At 43.1% G+C, this 22,482-nt stretch overlaps 1 non-coding gene across 1 annotated transcript; it reads left to right on the forward strand.

Annotated features, from left to right (window-relative positions):
* The first annotated feature begins 740 nt into the window (after window positions 1-740).
* Window positions 741-815, forward strand: Trnat-ugu. Its single transcript has one exon. It is a non-coding gene; the product is annotated as a tRNA-Thr (tRNA).
* Window positions 816-22,482: the final 21,667 nt, after the last annotated feature.

Here is a 22,482-nt window from a genome sequence, read left to right on the forward strand (position 1 = left end):
GTCTGGCAAACAATGCGTCCTCACACATACCGCTCGAGAAATGACCACCAAGAGAAAATAAGAGAAATTAGACCTCATACAAAGGTTTACTGGCCTCCATTCTTCCCACTTGCAACTCGCGAACTGAGCAGATAAAGGGCGAAAAGATAGTAATACGGGAAATACCCTACGTCAAACACCGTAAGGTGGCTTAAGAACTGTGGATATACATGCAGATACGCGAATAACATCCATTTTCTGCTCTAGTAATTGGCAACGTTAGTGGTTAGTTATATAGAGGATAGCCGGATGCTCTGCCCCACTGCCCCACGCCCGTGCAGGTAGCCCGCATCAACGTTCAGGAGCCACTCGTAAGGATTTAATCACACAATTCGACTACATTGCTGGGATGTTGCAGTACACCACTAGTATTGTATTCGAATATTACAGGATTTGCATTAGCTTACATTTTTCTACATTTGCAGCGATCTCCTATTTTTCACGGCAAACATGTCCGAAAGAACAGACACCAAATCCATATAAGTATATAGTTCTGGCAACACCAGCCATGACCTTCTTCATCTGTGCGGATGCACACACATTCACCGAGCTCTTATGGGACTTAGTAAGAATGTCTTCTACGAGTAATGAGTGTGCTGAGGTGGGACACTACGAATGTAGTGTGTGGACATACGAGGTGAGAGTGTGGGTTTCGCGGGAGGGGTGCGCGAGATAGTCCATGCAGTCGCGCCATCCTCTGTGCCCGCGGTGGCTCAGATGGATAGAGCGTCTGTCATGTAAGCAGGAGATCCCGGGTTCGAGTCCCGGTCGGGGCACACACTTTCACCTGTCCACGTAGATATATATCAATGCCCGTCAGCAGCTGAAGGTATTAATATAATTCTAATTTCGTTCTAGACGGCTGTCGGACATGTCCGAAAGAACAGACACCATATCCATATAAGTATAGAGTCTTATTGGTTTTGCTTCCATATTTTATGATTTTTCCAGTTCTTCTTTTGTGTAGAGTATTACACTGATAACATCGGCGTATGTGTGGATTATTGTTTTATCCTCATATATTTGAAATTCTTGGAGATTTGTGTGCAAAATCAAGAGCAGGAGTTCTACGACGATCACACAAAGCGTCAGTGATAAGGGATATTCTTATCGTACAAATTGGCCGCTAACTGCTCATCGATTGTAAATCTGGACATTTACAATTTTGTGTTATTTGTGCATAGATTTCTGAAAATCCCATTTTCCTCCTTTTTCGTAGTACGAAACCATGTTCACACAAACGCTTTTTCAAAATGCATAACTGTCAGGGCTACTTGAAATTCACTTATGGAAGCTAGCTTTACAATATATCTATGCTCGCATCAAATGCCGGTCATAGTTTTCACTGTTTTTATGCATGTTATATGTAGAAAGGTGATTGATCTGAAGTTTTATAGTCTTGCTTTTTCGCCGTCCTTAGGAATTAGAACCACCATCCCTCCTAGACTTGTAAAAGAGTACGTCGTTGCACATTGTCGTCTGTTTAGCTATTACATTCTATACGCTGATGTAAAATTCGACTGGAAAGCCGTATTCGCCGGTGGATTTTTTCGATGGGTTCTACAAGTATTTGTGGTATCTCTTGGAAAGTTACCTGTGCTAATATACCAGTGTTGTACTGGACTAAAGGAGTGGGGATGTATGATATAAATTTTTGTTTCTTTCCAGTGTTTATATTGATTTATTCATACAGCTTCGTGTAGTATTCGTTGGCATCTCGGTTTTTTTTTCCTCGGTCCTCATATCCAGTACCTTTGTGTATATTAATTTTGTGATTAGTTTAGTTTCACTTCTCTTACTTTGCAAAAATGGTTATGTAGTGTGTTTCTTTCCTATGTTGTATGGTCAGTTGTTTAGTCTCTCACCTTCTTTGCTTTCATACCGTTCTGTGCTAATGCGGCTATTTTGGATTATATCTGTTTTATTTTAACGTGTTTCTTATGAGATCATACAGAGTTTGAGTAATTATCGTAGGCAGTAATCTTTGATACTGGTGCATATAATAAACGTTTTCCGTAGTTCGGGGTTTCGCATATAAGGTCAGCTATGTGATTAATTCTCGTTATTTTGTTCTATGCCGGATGAATTTTTCCGACGTTTCTTTACTCTCTTGCTTTAAGTTGTATTTATTTGGATGTGAGGCGTTTAACTGACAGATGTTTCGATCTAAGTAAGTGTTTCTTGTGCCGTATGATTGACTGATATGTGATATGCACTACGGACTGAAAAGTTTATTGGTTAAAACCCAGCAACTACAACAGGGTACATGAGATGTTTTGAGCCTTGGAGCCCTTGTATTGACGTAGGTGTATTATATGTCTAGCGGATGAAGGTGAGTGTAAATGTCTTCATACTACATACATTCACAACGTGTTCTAGTTCGGTACCTCATTTTCCTTTCTTAGAATGAAGTCGGCCCCTAGTACTATGTTTACTCTTGCGTTTGGTAGCAGTTTCTTTCATATTTTTATATTCAAACTTTCGCTTACGTCGCGCCTTACCAGAGACCCCGTTGGAGAATATAAATTAATGAACTATTTTTCCTGCAATTTTAATATGATTCCTCCTCCAGTTTTTAGGATGTTTATAGCTATACATGGGACATTCTCTTTGCATAGGATTTCTCTACCTGCTACTGACCCTATATTGATAATTGGGTCATGTTGTAATATGTGTGCTACTTTCACCGTCAGAAGGTTTTGAAGGAATGCTTTATCCTCTTCTGCAGTATACAAATAGTTATTTTTACATCTGATTGTATTCTTTTTATTGTCACCCATTTCTTTGCTTGCATTGTGCCTTAGTACAATTCGGGATCATCAGATTATGCTGCATTCTCTGCAGCTGAATGTGTATGATCCTGGATGATATTTTGTATAGTTAGTGTCAATAACAGGAGCCATTCTATACCATTATCTACTGTTGTCGATGTTATTAGTAAATTTTCCCATGTTATGTTTTAATTATTCCTCTGATATTTTAAGATTTCTTTCGTTCACGATTATTTTCTTCCTATTTACTTTAGAGCTTCCTCACTTAGTACTCTTGTAGCACGTTTTGTTCGATTCTGTGTGAATTTTTTTACATGTGTGTGCTTCTTGTGCTGTATCTGATTGCTCGTTTTAATTGTTGTGACTTTGAGATTCTCGGCGTCAGTAGCCCGTTGTGGAAGTTGCTTACAACTCTATTCCTGGCACGCTTGAGGACTATTTCCTAATTTTTCAGGACCTCCTGATGTGTATTTACCTACTTATCAATGGTGGTGTTATTTTCCATCTGCGCCTCTACGGCCTTAGTATGACGATGTTTCCTGTTCTCGTTTACGTCTTTTTCGTCCGATTCCTCACGATGTTTACGTTATTTACTATTAGTTTCTTATTTGTGGTACCTACATCTTGAAAGTTGACTCTTAGCTGTAATTTATTTATTAATCTATGTGCCTATGTCCGTTTCATTGGGTCCACTCTCTGTCATAGGTGCTGATGTGTCATTTCCTTTCCCGATAAGATTGTCGTTAAGCAAGTTTACATTTAAATGATCAGGTGAGACACATACTTCACACGTTAGCGGCTGTTCATTATTGATTATGATGTCTTTAAAGCCCTACACCATTTTCTACTACGGTATATGCATTTTTAGATCCATTCTAACGTTATGCATCCCATTCACCACGATAAAATGTCTGTTACCAGACCATTCTTCGTTAGTTATATGGAGTAGTGTTCCATAACTCTTCTTGTATTACAACACAAAACCTTAAATTATACACCAGGTGTGACATTAAACAGAGCCATGAGTAAGTAATTATGATCTTGCGGGATTCACCAACTGAGCGAAGAAAATTATCCGTGCCGGCTCTTGTTTACATTATAACCTGAACAAAACCAGTTTTAGGAAAACTGCATTTTCCGAAAGATCATAATTTAATACCGATACATCACCTTCCACAATATTCGGTCATACAGTCAATCGTCTCTATCATACACCTTACTTATTTCTTGTTCATATGACAAGCTCTTGGGTTTGTTCGTTTAGCGGCAAAGTGTGAGCTTGGAGATCGTAAGCTCATAAGAACGAATTCCGGTCAGTCACTGGAATTTTTCTGTCTGCCCTTCACTAGCTTTGACTTTTCAATGACATGAAGATATGACAGGAACGACACGTTATTCGGATTCCACGCTAAGCTGGTTGACCCCTTGTTGGTGAAGATTAAGCTGTGAAAGTCATAAGTTTAAAGATCTACCAAACAGGCTGCTAAACATACCTCATGAGGGTCTCTGAGACATTCAAGCCTTACGAATCTATGTGGGAGCTAAATTTCTAAGGGCAGTTTCTTATCTGAGAATCCATGTTTATGTGGTTACTAGCTGAGTAGCCAACGTTACCGAGGTCTACTTCCTTCCCTTCTGCCTCTCCATCTCCTCCAGCTGCCTCTCTCTGTCCACCTTCTCCACACACCACTCTCTGTTCACCTCTTTATCCTCTCTCTTCCTGTCCATCCCCTCCTCTGCCTCATTCTGACCAAATCCTCCTTCCCTCTCCCTCTCCATATCCTCCTTCTCCTCTCACCTCCTCCAACCCAATTCTCTGTCCATCTCCTCGTGCCCCTGTCTTTGTCCATCTCCTCCTCCCCCATCTCTCTGTCAGTCTGCTCATCTTTCCGTCTGTGCGTCTTCTCCTTGCCCTCTCTCCATCTTCTCCTTCCCCCTTTCCCTGTTCATCTTTTCTTTCTGTGTCCATCTCCTCATTTCCCCTCCCTCTATCCATCTACTCCTTTTCTCTTCCTGTGTTTATTTCCTCTTCCCCTGTCTGTTCATCTCCTCCTCCCCCATCTCTTTGCCTGTCTCTTTCTTAGCCTGTCTCTGTCCATCTACTCCTCTTTCTTTTCTCTGTCAAGCTCTTCCCTCCCTTTGACCATTTCCCCTTTACCTCTCTCCATTCATCTCTTCATCTCTCCTATCTGTGTCTATCTCCTCCTTTCCCCTCTCTGTCTGTCCCTTTCTTCCTCACCATTCATAGCATCACCTGAACCCCAATAGGAAGCAGTTGGTTCTTACCCCACTGTATTTCTTTCCAGATTGTAAGTAATATGTGTACCAAATTTGTTTGGAATGTATACAGGTGTTTGGAGGACTTTTTACCCTAGGCGTTGCTCATGTATTCACTTTCTACATTTATATCACACACATTTAATGTATTTCACTCATATATGTTCAAATATTTAATCTGTATTTCAAGCGAATTTCACTCTGCTGTTTCGTTTTCACGCAGTTCTGTGTTTTCGAAGTTATATCTCCTGAACTGTGAGTCGCACAAGGATATAGAAGGGAGAACCAACAGAGGTACTCAAGGTACCCTCCGCCACACACCGTCAGGTGGCTTGCGGAGTATGGATGTACATGTAGATGATTTGGCGGGTACATCTATCGGTCTATGTGAATACTGTCTGCCAGATGTGTTGTGGGTACCATTGTAAAGAAGTAATAAATAAAAACGTCATGCCTGATTCGGCAGTTTTGCTGCATGAACAGCGAAAATGTAGTAAGTGACAAACTTTTTTCGTTACTCTGTTCGGGATGTCTGTGAGAAAAAGTCTGGTAACCGTTTTAAATTAAGTGTAAAATTTGTTGCAAAGCACTAAGTACTCTCATTTGCAAATACTGGCTGAATACAGTCTGGCTATTTGCGTGTCAACTACGACACATTTTCACTCCCAACCCCTCCCCCACCTCTTTGAGTGGCGTGTGATTCTTACCCACAGCAGTAAATGATATGTGTACCAAGTTGGGTTGAAATCGATCCAGTGGCTTAGGAGGAGGTTTGGAATATACTTTCATATGTCCACTTTTATAATATGCATTGGTTCGGTACTCACGGAACTGTAAGCAGCTGTCAGCGCTAACCACAAGCAGTTCGGTATCTCACCACCTTCTTTCTTCCAAAACCAGTCCTAGAGGAAGCGAGCAGTGTGAACCGGAAAACAGCATCGCAATCATGGAACAGACATTGTACCATGGGATGGACTTGATCAGCCAAAACGGTCATATAATCGTTGGCGGCAATGTGACTTTGCAGAGTAACTATGGCGCCCATGGAATACCACGAGATGGTTGCCACAATCATCAACGAACGCCCGCCATGTTTCACTCATGGAACTTAATCTCGCCCAGTACTTGAAGCAGTGTGAAACAAGAGTCATCCGACCAAATGAGTTTCTTCCGTTGCTCCATAGTCCAGGTTTATGGCTTTGGCATCATGTTTTGATGTTACGGGCATTTGCGTCAGTGACGAGTGATTTTGGAATTTTAGTTCATCCTGCGATTCCCTGACTATGGGGCTCCTTTTGTGTTATTTTGGTGCTGACAGATTTCATGCGTGTGGCATTCAGTTCTGCAATGACTTTTGCACCTGTCCTCCTCCTACTTTTTGTGGGAATATTTTCAATGGCCGATTGTCACGATCACTCAACAGACGCTTTCATCTTTGTTGTGGCTAAACGGATGATGTTTTTCCACGTTCCGTGTACGCAGTATAAATCTCCGATACCGTTTCCCTTGACACACCAAACATTTCGGCTCCCTTGAATACACCCACCATACGAGCACCAAGGATTTGCTCCCGTGGGACTACATTTAGCGCCGACACAATGCGCTCTCAAATGCACAGAATACTGTTCTGACCACGACGGGCACTTGAAATGCATTGAGGGCACTGCACAGGTGCCGTTCGTGGCGTAATATAACAGCTCCACTTGCAGACCTGGCTAGCATCTGTATTTATGTTGAAGAATGCGTTTCTCGCGATGTCTCCATACCTTTGACCAACCCCTTTCATTCAACTTCCGGGTAGTTTACGAGAGACTCGGAATCACACAAGGGCACTAGTGATGACTGTCCACTTGCAAAGATCTTGTGGTCCAGATATCTCTGCGACAGGTCTTTGTCCTCACATATCTCTATCCACCTCTTGTCTCCAACAGTTCCATTTTTCTCATTTCTTGATCGAGTACAAAATACTTTTGTTCTCAAAACAGACTCTGGCTTTGGGTTGTCTTGTGTCATATACGAGTGTCGCAAAAGGGTATTTAGTGGATGGATGGCTGGATGGACTGACAATTGCTGGGAGCGTAAGAGTGTGGTCATTAACTCCCTTTCTCAAAGTACTGGCGCTGGTTCAGAATAATTGTTCAAATACGAACAAATGTGTACTTCCAGAATGAGATTTTTACTCTGCAGCGGAGTGTGCGCTGATATGAAACTTCCTGGCAGATTAAAACTGTGTGCCCGACCGAGACTCGAACTCGGGACCTTTGCCTTTCGCGGGCAAGTGCTCTACCAAATGAGCTACCGAAGCACGACTCACGCTTGCTACTCACAGCTTTACTTCTACCAGTACCTCGTCTCCCACCTTCCAAACTTTACAGAAGCTCTCCTGCGAACCTTGCAGAACTAGCACTCCTGAAAGAAAGGATATTGCGGAGACATGGCTTAGCCACAGCCTGGGGGATGTTTCCAGAATGAGATTTTCACTCTGCAGAGTTTTAATCTGCCAGGAAGTTTCAAATGTGTACTTGTAGCTTCGTTACTCTGCACTCCACTAAAAGTATACGAAAGAGAAATGATCTAAAACTGTATCTTCAGTGTCTCCACTATTTTGATCTATTGTTCAGTTCCTACACGAGTCACAAAAACTGAAACTGCTGACGACCTCACCCAATCTTTTAAGACATTTATTCAGTGAAGTAGTTTGATATTTTCGAAGCAGACGTTTCTGATCACTCCTACAAGCTACTGAATGAAGACCGCCAAAAGGCTCGTGAATCACATTCAGCATCCTATGTTACAAGAGGAGTAATTGGTTGATATCTTTGAGATTTTGATAGCAAATTAGAAGTTTATCGAAAAGCAAGGAAACGCAGAATTTTATCCTCTACAAAACTGCTTAGTAAAGCATCGGGACGTTAATGTAATCAAATGGGATCTTCCATTTGTAGTTAATACGACGAAGCCAACCGTAAAAGATATCAGGCTGACAAAAAACGTAATATCTGGGCTATCTGGTAGAAGTGACAGAGCATATCTACCGGTTCTTTCTCTTAAGAGTTTTCCAGCACACTTTCTCTGGTGTTTGGGCAGATATCTGCAGTTTTGTTTTTAAAATGTGTGGCTGGAATCAGGCAAAGAAATTAGTGACCGTCATGTCTTTCATGTGAGGCCAAATGCAAGAGAACTGAACAGCGCAATTATACACAGAGGCGCCAAAGAAACTGGTATAGGCATTCGTATTCAAATACAGAGATACGTAAACAGACAGAATACGGCGTTGTGATCGGCAACGCCTATATAAGACAATAAATGTCTGGCACAGTCGTTAGATCATCTACTGCTGCTCCAGCTACAATGGCAGGTTATGAAGATTTAAATGAGTTTGAACGTGGTGTTATAGCTGGCGCACAAACGTTGGGACACAGAATTTCTGAGGTAGCTATGAAGTGGAGATTTTCCCGTACGACTATTTCACGAGTATCCGTGAATATCAGGGATCTGGTAAAACATCAAATTTTCGACATCACAGCGGCTGGAAAAAAATCCTGCAAGAACGGGACCAACGACGACTGAAAAGAATCGTTCAACGTGACAGCAGTGTAACCGTTCTAATTGCTCCAGATTTCAATGCTGGGACATCAACAAGGGTCAGCGTGCGAACCATTCGACGAAACATCATCGATATGGGCTTTCGGAGCCGAAGGTCCACTTGTATACCCTTGACGACTGCACGACACAAAACTTTACGCCTCACCTGGGCCCATCAACACCGACATTCGACTGTTGATGACTGAAAACGTGTTGCCTGGTCCGACGAGCCTCGTTTCATATTATATCGAGCGGATAGCCGTCTACGGGTATGGAGACAACCTCATGAAGCCATGGATCCTGAATGTCAGCAGGGAACGGTTCAAGCTAGTGGAGGCTCTGTAATGGTGAGAGGTGTGTGCAGTTGGAGTGAGAAGAGTCCCCTGATACGTCTAGATACAACTCTGACAGGTGACACATACGTAAGTATCCTGTCCGATCACCTATATCTGTTCATGTCCATTGTGCATTCAGACGGACTTGGGCAATTCCAGAGGACAATGAGACACCCCACACGTCCAGGAACATTCTTCTGATTTTAAACATTTCCGCTGGCCAACAAACTCCCCAGAAATAAACATTATTGGTCAATAATGTTCATCTGGGATGCCTTGTGACGTGATGTTCAGAAAGGACCTCCGCCGTCTGGTACTCTTATGGATGTATGGACAGCCCTGCTGGATTCATGTGTCAATTCCCTCGGACACTACTTTAGACATTAGTCGAGTCCATGCCACGTCGTGTTGCGGCACTTTTGTGCGCTCGCGGTGGCCCAACACTATGTTGGGCAGGTGTACCAGTTTATTTGGCTTTTCAGTATATTAACAGGGACAGTAAAACACGAAGAATAAACAGGACTCCAGCAGCGACTCGGTAGGTCTGCACACTTGGAAGTAGCATCAGCGCGGGCCAGGGCGGTGCTTTCGCTGCTGGCATCGAGTGTTGTTATCGCTTTTAATACATATCGATAAAAAATATCGTACTAGATCAAGCTTGGATCGCTCTACCGAACAGGCACGCAAAATACCGCTTTAAAAATCATTTGGTTTGTAACTGGAAACAAATTATGCATTTCGCCGACACTTCTAGACGCACTATTTGCTTAGGCTTACTCCAGCTACACAATACGAAAACGAAACTGCGAATATCTACTGAAACAACAGAGAACATGGGTCTGGCGGCTCTTAGGAGACACACATAGTATATTACTAAACGACTGACTACCCTGGAACCAGATCTAGTTGCGTGTTCTTTCTAACGGGTTCCAAGGGCAACAAAAACTTCATTTTCTATTTTTTACGTAATTTTAATCGAATTTAAATATTTAAAATACTGTCATAATCCACTCATTAACAGGTATCATCTTATGTTAACGCTTAACGCAATAAGGCAAGTATTACAGCTAAAAATCGTATGTTTTTCTTGAGGAAACGTAGCTGATGGCGCCCAAATACGCGGGTGCTATTTATCCAGTATGGCCTATCTCATAATAAGAGCACTTAACAAATGTCAACAAACTCAACACATAATTTGAAACCATGAAGAAACTTTTTATCTCGGAAACCCCAACAAAATAATGAGGAGAAATATGCTTATTGCTTTCTGTATTTCTTCTGTTCATGCAGTAAAACTTCACCATCTGGCATGACATTTTAATTTATTACTTATTTACTACAGACTGTACTGACAACGAACTTTGCAGACTTTATCCACATATACTCGTAAATGTACCTGCAAAATGATATCACTGCATGGCACATATTTCAGGAGATATGATGTCATAGACATTTAGATGTTGTGAAAAACGGGATTGTGTTTAAAATGGCGCTCAATGAAATTTCAGCATCAAGCATTACGTTCTAAATTGTTACTTATTTACCACTAACTATACTCGCAACACTCTTTGCAGTCAGTATCTACGTATACGCCGAGGTGACAAAAGTCATGGGATAGCGATATGTACAAATACACATGGCAGTAGTACCGCGTACACGAGCTATGAAAGGGCTGTGCATTGACAGAGCTGTCATTTGTACTGCTGTCATTTCTGCTTGCTGCAGGAAAATTCTTGTAAATAGGAACGAGTATGCGACAGCAAGAAGAATACGACAAAAAGTTGATATGGAAACACCGGTAACCAGGGTAACAGTTATTTTCTGTAGACAGCAATACCACATTTGGAATAAAATGCTTAAGGTGGATGACCACCAAATGTAGAGTAATAAATATATATATGTCGAATTACAAGTCCATGTGTGATTCCCAAGTCATTGGCAACCGCCTTATAAATTTTTATAAAGTGTCCTTAGTTAACGAGTGTTGTATTACCAGCCGGGGTGACTGCAATATACATCTACAGAATGGATTATGTGTTTGACCCTGTGCAAGATAGTTTTAAACCCTAACAACCAGTATTTACAGTGTGCTTCTCTGTACTCTCCACCAATCACAACCATGCGGTTGCAGCTAACAAATACTTACAGAACAGTTGCTGTATAGTTTTTTTAACAACATTTTTCTCTATGTCTATTGAGGCAATAGCGATACATGCAAGTTGACTGCTGTCTTCGATGCTTTCCTGGAAAAGAGAACCATCTGCCTCTCTACTGACATGGATCAGCGTTAAAGAATAATAGAAAGTGGATGGAGCGATCGATTGAGAGGAGTTGTAACGAGGTATGATTTAATGGTAGACTGATGATGAATTCTAGAAAGAGGGAGATGTTGTTGCTTGTCATTTATCACGCATTTATCCTTTCTTTTCTTTGTTCTCTCAGGATACATCAGTTGTGTGGTGTAGCTTGCGATCGACTTGTATACAACTGTGTATTCTGTATGCGATTTACAGCGTTGTCAACCTAGAATCGTTAACAGTAAACTTCTCCAAATCACTGTCAGCAGAGGGCTTCCAACACATCGGTGAAGAATCTTGTTCATCGAGGAAAACCTATTTCAACGAAGATTTATGCATAGTACTCCATTTCTCTGTCACATCTTGGACATAAATCAAGTCTTCAGTTTCATATAGGTACGAAGCAACTGTTACTTTAATTTTTATGTTCGCCCTATCCAAAATGCATACATGTGTACCATCGGGGAGAGGGCAAGTCTTAGGGTTTATTAGTAGGTTGATATATAAGATGCACAAAATTTCTTATAGAAAACGAAACAACAAATGGGCATGTCAGTAAGATGACCGTAGACATATCGAAAACAGTTGGAAAAATATAAAAAACACATAAAATCTGTATAATTGGGGGAAAACCTGGTATAATCACGAAAAACTGAGGTAAATATGATGAAATATGTAAAATCGCAGAAATACAGTAAAATTATGGAAATTGTCTGAGAATACATAAAATTAGAGAAAAATACCATGAAAAAGAGTACTGAGCAAAATCAATAACTTTGCGTGTTCTGGAAGAGGAGAGTAGACTGATGCTACATATATACACATTAATTGTGACAGGAGGAAGCATTCTAGAGACGTGGCGTTAAGGGAAACGGCAATATTATATCGCTCATGAGCAATACAACCTAACATCAGATCAGGACTTCTGTGTGCAAGAGGAAGGTTACTCGTCACGCTGGTGAACTGCGATAAGGCTGATACATCTACTCTTCCTACTAATCGTGATGTCACTCTTTTTTAGTAAGCATTTTCGGCTGCTGGCGATAATTTTATATGACTGTTGTGAACATATGATAATTTCCGAACAGTACTTGGGCTTGAACTTCGTAAACAGCAGGCGTCATATCCCTCAGAAAACCTATGTAGTGTTTGTGTTACAAAGAATCGATGTTTTCTTTGGTGTGCAAGATAGTAGTTTTTTCACTATACAGTTTGTCACGATAGTTTATCGTATTGAAATTTGCTTCTTACACTGGAATAAGCATTCCACGTGACTACTAGCATTTTACCGTCTTTAAGTGCAGAACCATGTAACCTTTGGAATGTGTTTACATTCCACCATCATTTCTTTCTTTCCAACATGTTCTTGGTATGGACACCAAACACCTGGACAATACTTCAGAATTGATAGCACAGTTAATTTACGTAAAATATTTCAAACTACACCCGTATGGAGCTCCATCATGCATAAACCACATGTTTCTTCTTAACTGTGTTATATCACCACAGCCCTCCTGTAGCTAGTACATAACAGTAAGAGGCGCTAACCTCCTCTACGTGCGCGCATCTGGAGAGATCTTGTGCACTTGGATAGGCGCCAAGAATAAGGTTGGTACGAATATGGTACCATCCAATTTCAGATGAGCTATACATTAAATTGAGAGCAGTGTTGTAGGGACGGATGGTGAAAGACAATGCAGGGAGATCTTTCAATCCCAGACTTTACCTAATGAATGCAAGAATCCTCTGTAACTCCCACCCACATAGGGAAAAATGTGCAATCGTAAATTATGCACTATGACTGAAGTGCTAGAAACATGCAGATGACGCAACTGCATCAGTAAATGGTGTGGTCTGGGATACTTCGATATATATGTTAGAGAATTAACCATGAATGGACGTACTACAAGGCCATGTATCTACGTCAACAATCTACTATATGGAATATGCAAATTAATGGAGGGGTGGTTTAGCGATGGTACAGAAACTGGGAAGCATACTGTTGTGTCATCAGCCAGCATTGAAATTACGTAAAAACCTGTAAAACTGCTAAAATTGATAGCACTATCAACTGTGGTGCTTACTACAGTACGTTTCCCCGTATCAACAGAGTCTTTTTCCATCCTATCCATACACTGGTACTCTATTGATTACCAGATAATAATTGACTGATACCTCTTGTCTGAGGTGGAGAGAGTCTTGGTGGGAGTGGCACCTTCTGGGTATGGCATGCACGAAGCATTGATCGTGTTCATGACTGCAACATGAGGACTCAGTCGAAATGCAACATCTAAACATCTGCTACCATGTCAAAGTGGAAGGTGTGTCTAAATCTAGAGGTCATCAGTCATCTTCAGGCAGCTGCTAGTAACGCCCCATAAGGCTACAAACTCTTCTAATGTCCATATGTCGCGATGTCTTCCTCATTTTTGTCAATAAGGAACACTGCCCCTGTCTGTTACTTCAACCATCGTGCGTGTTGTGGGATACACATAGTTTACATCATGTGATGTCCAGCTTTCATTCAGATTTGTTAATGTACGTTTCGCAACTGACACAGACCTCAATTCATGGTGGAAAAAACAAAATTATAGCAGTGTACAAAGCTGTGGTCACACACTTCCTCGAAGTGTTAAGCAGAGAGAAACAATGCATGAAACTGATTATGAAAGAACAGTAGGGAGACCCTCTCTTCCTATTGATAGTCTGTGGGATGTAGTCCTCCTACAGTACAGGTGACAAAACCATAAACTGGTCTGTAGAAGCGACTTCGATCACAGGCCACCTGCTCCAATGGATCAATACCTGTATATTTAATTGGATCGCAAAATACGCTCGATGTCAGCATCTAGACAGTATTTGCTGTCGATACATCAGAGGACAGGGCTGTGGTAATATCTTATTGAGTTCTCTATCAGGTGATGTCACTGGAGTTTTTGTAGTTCGTACTTTTTCTCTGTTTGATGGTACAAAATAACGAGGAGGGAGAAAATGTTTCGGTGTCAGATATGAGTCCATCCTGTGGGACGCAGATCTCCTTTGGACTGCAGTATCTGCACGTACTTTGGTGATACACTACCATACAGTACCAAAAACGTTGTCCTTCTTCCAGTTACTGTATGATGTGGAGTCTTCCTAATTTTCCTAATAAGAAGCACCAATGAACTGCATGTACAGTCTTTCCTACTACCTTGTGTTGCAGGAGAAAGCTTCGTTTGGTGCTGGCCTTACACACTGTACAAGGTCGGCGGAGGTATGATAACATGTTCACATTTCTACCGAGTCGGCAAAACACGGTCCTGTCGCGTTAACTCAGCTCACCCTTTTCCCCCATGGGATGGTAAAAGTCTTAGATATAGCGAGCTCCGATTTCCGTTCGGTTCTGACTTAAATTCGAATGACTACATGGTCAAAGCTCCAGGGATGGCGAGGCAAAGACTGAGTAACAGTTACAAGATTCAGGGGACTGTCTAGAAAACCATGCCGGAGTTTTGATGTATGGGATCCTTAGCAAGTAGATTCGAAAAAGTTGACTCGTTTCGTGATATGAGAGTTGCACGAAAATAATACATTAGTGGCTGTAATCATTAATAGCCATATCCTTAGGATCCAACGACAGTATGTGGTTCAATGGACAGACTTGATCCAAAATCCCCGGCCGGCCTGTGTGACCGAGCGGTTCTAGGCGCTTCAGTCTGGAACCGCGCGACCGCTTCGGCCGCAGGTTCGAATCCTGCCACGGGCATGGATGTGTATGATGTCCTTAGATTAGTTAGGTTTAAGTAGGTCTAAGTTCTAGGGGACTGATGACCTCAGCTGTTAAGTCCCATAGTGCTCAGAGCCATTTGAGCCATTTTTTAACCAAATCCCTGATGTGGGTTCTCGATAGTGTTCCTCGAAAAGAACATCGTCTTCCCTCGTGGTAAGAATAATCCAACTGCTGAAAAAATCTTAGCAGCCTTACAAAGTGACTCTCACGATCAATTTCATTAATTAGCCTATCAATGACGTTCTGCATTTAAGGTGGAAGCTATGGCTAGGGTACTACAGATATGATTCCTGAGCTCGTTTTATCGTTGCAGAGATATCTTTTAAGGAGATTTCAGTCTCCCACCTGCACAAGGAGAGACGATGAATGTAACAAAATGAGATGTATTACCTAATTTATAAAGTGATACATAGTATAAAGCTGGTATTTCGTACTTCTTTGTAATGTTACTTTTGAAGACTTGGAATGCAGTGAGGCATTTGGTTAGTTTAAGGGAGTTAGAAAGTGAGGAGGCATCCTGTGATAGAGGTAGAACTTAGCACTACATCATAAGGCAAAAATTAGTTTAATATTCTAGTCCTGTGGTGCATGATGTAACAGATATTAAGTTGATTAGAAGAGATTTTTTTTCTATCTGATGAGGAAATACTTAGAGGAAATGTAGCCTACGCCATAGTATTACAGGATTTTCACAACACGTAACGATACTTTAGCGATGTGATAACGCATGTATGCCCCAATTACTTCTGTCTTCAAAAATAACTTATGTAGAAGGGAGAAATCTACTTCTCGCGTGAGAAATTCGAGGTGTATTGTCAATCACATTGCTTCTCACATTGGGTGATGTAGATTTTTATAATCTGGTGTGTCTATGTCAGGGTGGCATCGCTTAGAACTAATGTACACATCCATAATGCAGCTGCCTTTTTTGCAGTGCACCGCGGCTGGCGGCAGGGGTGGTCACGAGGAGTCAGAAACCGAAAGTAATGAATCAGCTCAGCTTGTGATGGATGGTTAGGTACAAAGAAACCGCCGACCTGCCTACTCCTGACTGTTGCGTCGGGAGCTAGTGAAGTGACCAGTGTGTTGGGTGATCGGCGATAGACGTGGATGTGTGTGTTGATTGAGAAGATTCAAAACAACAGGCGTTTGCGTTGGTCGATTATTCCACCCATGTAAGTTGATCGGTTGACTCCTTCGTGACGGTCTCTCTCTGACTTCTGAGGATTAGTTACAGCAGGTGTGGATGCCGAGGGATGCGCTTGCAGCTGCCAGCATAACCGATACATGTGCGGGTCTCTTCTCACCGGCGCTCGCGAGACGGATCGATGTCCCTGCCGGCGGCGTAAGGCGCGACTGCTGTTCCTGGTAGTTGCCGGACAGCATACATTTTGTGATCGTGAAGTTACGTGTTTGGTTGTCGTTTTTTCACCTGATGTTTTAAGTGTAAACGTTGTAGTGGAGGAGGGAGTTTGTGCACCCAAATGTCGGTGCATTCAAGACCTAGGATATATTTAGCACGACGATCTACTCTACTGGCCATTGAAATTGCTACACCACGAAGATGACGTGCTACAGACGCGAAATTTAACCGACAGGAAGAGGATGCTGTGATATGCAAATGATTAGCTTTTCAGAGCATTCACACAAGGTTGGCGCCGGTGGCGACACCTACAACGTGCTGACATGAGGAAAGTTTCCAACCGATTTCTCATACACAAACAACAGTTGACCGGCGTTGCCTGGTAAAACGTTGTTGTGATGCCTCGTGTAAGGAAGAGAAATGCGTACCATCACGTTTCCGTCTTTGATAAAGGTCGGATTGTGGCCTATCGCGATTGCGGTTTATCGTATCGCGACATGGCTACAAGCATTGTTCGAGATCCAATGACTGTTAGCAGAATATGGAATCGGTGGGTTCAGGAGGGTAATACGCAACGACGTGCTGAATCCCAACGGCCTCATATCACTAGCAGTCGAGATGGCAGGCATCTTATCCGGATGGCTGTAACGGATCGTGCAGCCACGTCTCGATCCCTGAGTCAACAGATGGGGACGTTTGCAAGACAACAACCATCTGCACGAACAGTTCGACGACGTTTGCAGCAGCATGGACTATCAACTAGGAGATCATGGTTGCGGTTACCCTTGACGCTGCATCACAGACAGGAGCGCCTGCGATGGTGTACTCAACGACGAACCTGGTTGCACGAATGGCAAAACGTCATTTTTTCGGATGAATCCAGGTTGTGTTTACAGCATCCTGATGGTTGCATCCCTGTTTGACGACATCGCGGTGAACGCACGTTGGAAGCGTGTATTTGTCATCGCCATACTGGCGTACCACCCGGTGTGATGGTATGGGATGCCACTGGTTACACGTCTCGGTCACCTCTTGTTCGCATTGACGGCACTTTGAACAGTGGACGTTACATTTCAGATGTGTTACGACCCGTGGCTCTACCCTTCATTCGATCCGTGTGAAACCCCATATTTCTGCAGGATAATAGACGACCGCATGTTGCGCGTCCTGTACGGGCCTTTCTGGATACAGAAAATGTTCGACTGCTGCCCTGGCCGGCACATTCTCCAGATCTCTCACCAACTGAAAACGTCTGGTCAATGGTGGCCGAGCAACTGGCTCGTCACAATACGCCAGTCACTACTCCTGATGAACTGTGGTATCGTGCTGAAGCTACATGGGCAGCTATACCTGTACACGCCATCCAAGCTCTGACTCAATGACCAGGCGTATCAAAGCCGTTATTATGGCCAAAGGTGGTTGTTCTGGATACTGATTTCTCGGGATCTATGCACCCAAATTGCGTGAAAATGTAATCACATGTCAGTTCTAGTATAATGTATTTGTCCAATAAAAACCCGTTTATCATCTGCATTTCTCCTTGGTGTAGCAATTTTAATGGCAAGTAGTGTATTAGTGGCGGAAATTTCATTACTTAATTTAGATAACGTTAGCGTGTGATATTCAAACGTTGAAAATATGTTAGATGAAGGATCATTATAAGGTGGAGGTGGGTATTTTAAGTGATCTATTTGACTCCGGTAAATTATTAAACAATTTATTTTACAGGGTAGTGCAAACTGATTATTTCATTCTGTTTTTGATATCGAAATCGTCTCAGCTCTCCCTTTGTCTCCACCATTAGCCAAAACGGACACAGTTTTCTGAGGAGAGGTGAAAATCTCCATTTGCATGTTTCGAGACGTTGGTTCATACAGTAAAACAAGGAATCACCTCTTGAGAGAAATAAAGACAGGAAGTGAGTCTGGAATTTCTTTATGAACAGAATGCCACCATTTGATTCTCTTTTTGGGGACCCCAAAGTCAACGGAGTCAATATCCGGTCCGTGGTCGTTGTTTAAATAACCACGCTATTTCCTGTGTTATCTGCAAAGCAGATTACAGCTCTCTCTCTCTCTGTCTTTCTTTGCAGACAATATTTAGTTCAGAAAGTTTTTAAAGTGTATTTCGAGTTATCTTGTTACTAGTTTTGTGACATAAGTTTTTGTGTGTGTTAAATACACTCCTGGAAATGGAAAAAAGAACACATTGACACCGGTGTGTCAGACCCACTATACTTGCTCCGGAGACTGCGAGAGGGCTGTACAAGCAATGATCACACGCACGGCACAGCGGACACACCAGGAATCGCGGTGTTGGCCGTCGAATGGCGCTAGCTGCGCAGCATTTGTGCACCGCCGCCGTCAGTGTCAGCCAGTTTTCCGTGGCATACGGAGCTCCATCGCAGTCTTTAACACTGGTAGCAACCCGCGACAGCGTGGACGTGAACCGTATGTGCAGTTGACGGACTTTGAGCGAGGGCGTATAGTGGGAATGCGGGAGGCCGGGTGGACGTACCGCCGAATTGCTCAACACGTGGGGCGTGAGGTCTCCACAGTACATCGATGTTGTCGCCAGTGGTCGGCGGAAGGTGCACGTGCCCGTCGACCTGGGACCGGACCGCAGCGACGCACGGATGCACGCCAAGACCGTAGGATCCTACGCAGTGCCGTAGGGGACCGCACCGCCACTTCCCAGCAAATTAGGGACACTGTTGCTCCTGGGGTATCGGCGAGGACCATTCGCAACCGTCTCCATGAAGCTGGGCTACGGTCCCGCACACCGTTAGGCCGTCTTCCGCTCACGCCCCAACATCGTGCAGCCCGCCTCCAGTGGTGTCGCGACAGGCGTGAATGGAGGGACGAATGGAGACGTGTCGTCTTCAGCGATGAGAGTCGCTTCTGCCTTGGTGCCAATGATGGTCGTATGCGTGTTTGGCGCCGTGCAGGTGAGCGCCACAATCAGGACTGCATACGACCGAGGCACACAGGGCCAACACCCGGCATCATGGTGTGGGGAGCGATCTCCTACACTGGCCGTACACCACTGGTGATCGTCGAGGGGACACTGAATAGTGCACGGTACATCCAAACCGTCATCGAACCCATCGTTCTACCATTCCTAGACCGGCAAGGGAACTTGCTGTTCCAACAGGACAATGCACGTCCGCATGTATCCCGTGCCACCCAACGTGCTCTAGAAGGTGTAAGTCAACTACCCTGGCCAGCAAGATCTCCGGATCTGTCCCCCATTGAGCATGTTTGGGACTGGATGAAGCGTCGTCTCACGCGGTCTGCACGTCCAGCACGAACGTTGGTCCAACTGAGGCGCCAGGTGGAAATGGCATGGCAAGCCGTTCCACAGGACTACATCCAGCATCTCTACGATCGTCTCCATGGGAGAATAGCAGCCTGCATTGCTGCGAAAGGTGGATATACACTGTACTAGTGCCGACATTGTGCATGCTCTGTTGCCTGTGTCTATGTGCCTGTGGTTCTGTCAGTGTGATCATGTGATGTATCTGACCCCAGGAATGTGTCAATAAAGTTTCCCCTTCCTGGGACAATGAATTCACGGTGTTCTTATTTCAATTTCCAGGAGTGTAGCTACCATGTCAACCTTGTACCCCCTAATCACGGTCATGTGACCAGATATTAATTGTATATTAACTTCAGCAGTATTTCTGGCTCGATTCCCAGTCAAGCATTTCCTTTGGAAGGAAGGAGTCTCAGATGCACTGGTATCCGACGGGTTGGTTCACACATGCAGAAACAGGACGTGAGCACTTGAGATGGTGGAGGACGCTGACCAGATGTGTGCTTTTGTTCCGGTGATTAGCACGGTACTTTACGTAGCTGTGGGGCAGCCGACACCCGATAGTAATGGGGCAAGCCCCCTGATACTTCAAAAGTCCCTCGCTGCACCCTCACTGTAGGCAGCCTGTGTTAATTTAGTGACGTGAGCAAGTTTTTCAAATATGTTTAAGTGATCTGTGACAGTGTAATTATGTGTTGCCTTACACCATCGGAATGAAAAAGCACCACAATTGTTTAAATATTCCACATACTGCAATAGATTTCCTGACAAATTTTTTAAATAAACTATATTCTACACGTCACCTTGCATAATGTATGTGGTTTCAATAAACAGTATTCCATACACTGCAGTCAAATTCACAAGAAATTCTTTAAGTAAATAAATAAACTATATTCCATACTCTGCCTTGCATCCTGTAAATTGTCTAAATAAACAATATTGCACACATTGTATAAATTGCTCAAACAAACATTCCATGCACTGCAACCCATTCGCTGCCAAATGAACAATCGACTGAGCCTTTCTCGCACCAATTTCCAGGTGTGAGAGGGGCGGAGGACGGCTGTGGGTTTAACCAGAGGGCGAGGGGTTGATTGATGGATTTAATTAATTAGTCAATCAAATTGATAGAGTGGAGGAGGATATTCGAATAACTCAGACCTGGAAGTGTACTTATATTGGCGATGAGAGCTCCAGGAGGGATGAGGGAGGAGAAGGGGGAGGGAGAGGAGGAGGAGGATGAGGTTTCTTAGAAGTAGAGATTATCTCCAGGGAGGCATAAGTCATCCACGAGGTAAGAATCCACTTAGCAGAACAATATTTTATGGACCTCTCAATCAAAAGAGAGCAATAGGTTAGATCCTGAATGTATACTTGCCCCTGATGAAGGCAACCTGCAATGTGGGGCGATACCGCCATTGTCTGTATACTGGCATTTACTGGTATAGCATATTTGACAGTTGGACAACATAATGCTATAAGAATTTAGTTTCCGTTGTTGTAATAAATGAAAGAAATCGTATCATAATGGGGTTAAGAACGACCAGAAGGTAAAAGCCAACAAAGTGTATTGCTTTAAGAGTAAGGTTTGAATTGAAAGTTTTTGTAACCTGTGATTATAATTAATGTGCAGATACTCACAGAGGTACCGTATGGGCTGTAACTATCATATGGTAGCGAAAATTCGTAGATTTTCTAATGCTTTTGTGTAGAACTGATTTTCTATGGAAATAAATAATTTCTACTTTTGGCCTCCAGGTGCAAACCCGACGCTGTGAATGCAAGAAAGTTGTATAGAAATGTTTCCATATGTCATGGATTAGGAACGAGGTGTTGCAGAAAAGGTTAACCACATGATAAAGACATAATGTTGACTTTTTTATCAACCACTGCTCACATAGTTTGTTGAATATTGGCACATGGGACATCAATGAGGTGTCCAACAGCGCCAGATTTGCAACTGTTGGCCACATTCTCAACTATATCTTTTCCAGTGTAAATCTGTTCAGCATTAATGTGCTAGCATAGCTATCACTTTCTGTTGTCAAAGAATAATCACAGCTGACACTGGTTCTTCATGAGTAGCTCCATTTTAATTATAACCACTTGCTATCTTTCACCAAAGGAGACAAATGCGATACCCCTATACAAATGACATGATTTTGCCTTCCACAGTCTCGCTTCACCATAATGGTTATTAGGGTAACGGTGACCAATGGTCGTAAATCAGAATCTCCGTTGTTACAGTCTTGAATGACCAACATATGAGATGCGGCATTCGGTGGTGTTGGGTTGTTTGGGGAAAGAGACCTACCACTGAGGACATCGGTCTCATTGGATTACGGAAGAACGGAGAAGGAGGTCGGCCGTGCCCTTTCAAAGGAACCATCCCGGCATTTGCCTGGAGCGATTTACGAAAATCAAGGAAAACCTGAAACAGGATGTCCGGACGAGGGGTTGAATCATCGTCGTCCCGAATGAGAGTCCAGTATGTTAACAATTGCGCCACATCGCTCGGTGCAGCATTCGTAATATGTTACTACACTACTGGCCATGAAAATTGCTACACCAAGAAGAAATGCAGATGATAAACGGGTATTCATTGGACATTTTCACGCAATTTGGGTGCATAGATCCCGAAAAATCAGTACCCAGAACAACCACCTCTGGCCGTAATAACGGCTTTGATACGCCTGGTCATTGAGTCAGAGCTTGGATGGCGTGTACAGGT

The sequence above is a fragment of the Schistocerca piceifrons genome, chromosome X (genome assembly GCF_021461385.2).
Source record: "Schistocerca piceifrons isolate TAMUIC-IGC-003096 chromosome X, iqSchPice1.1, whole genome shotgun sequence".
NCBI classification, from domain to species: Eukaryota; Metazoa; Arthropoda; class Insecta; order Orthoptera; family Acrididae; genus Schistocerca; species Schistocerca piceifrons.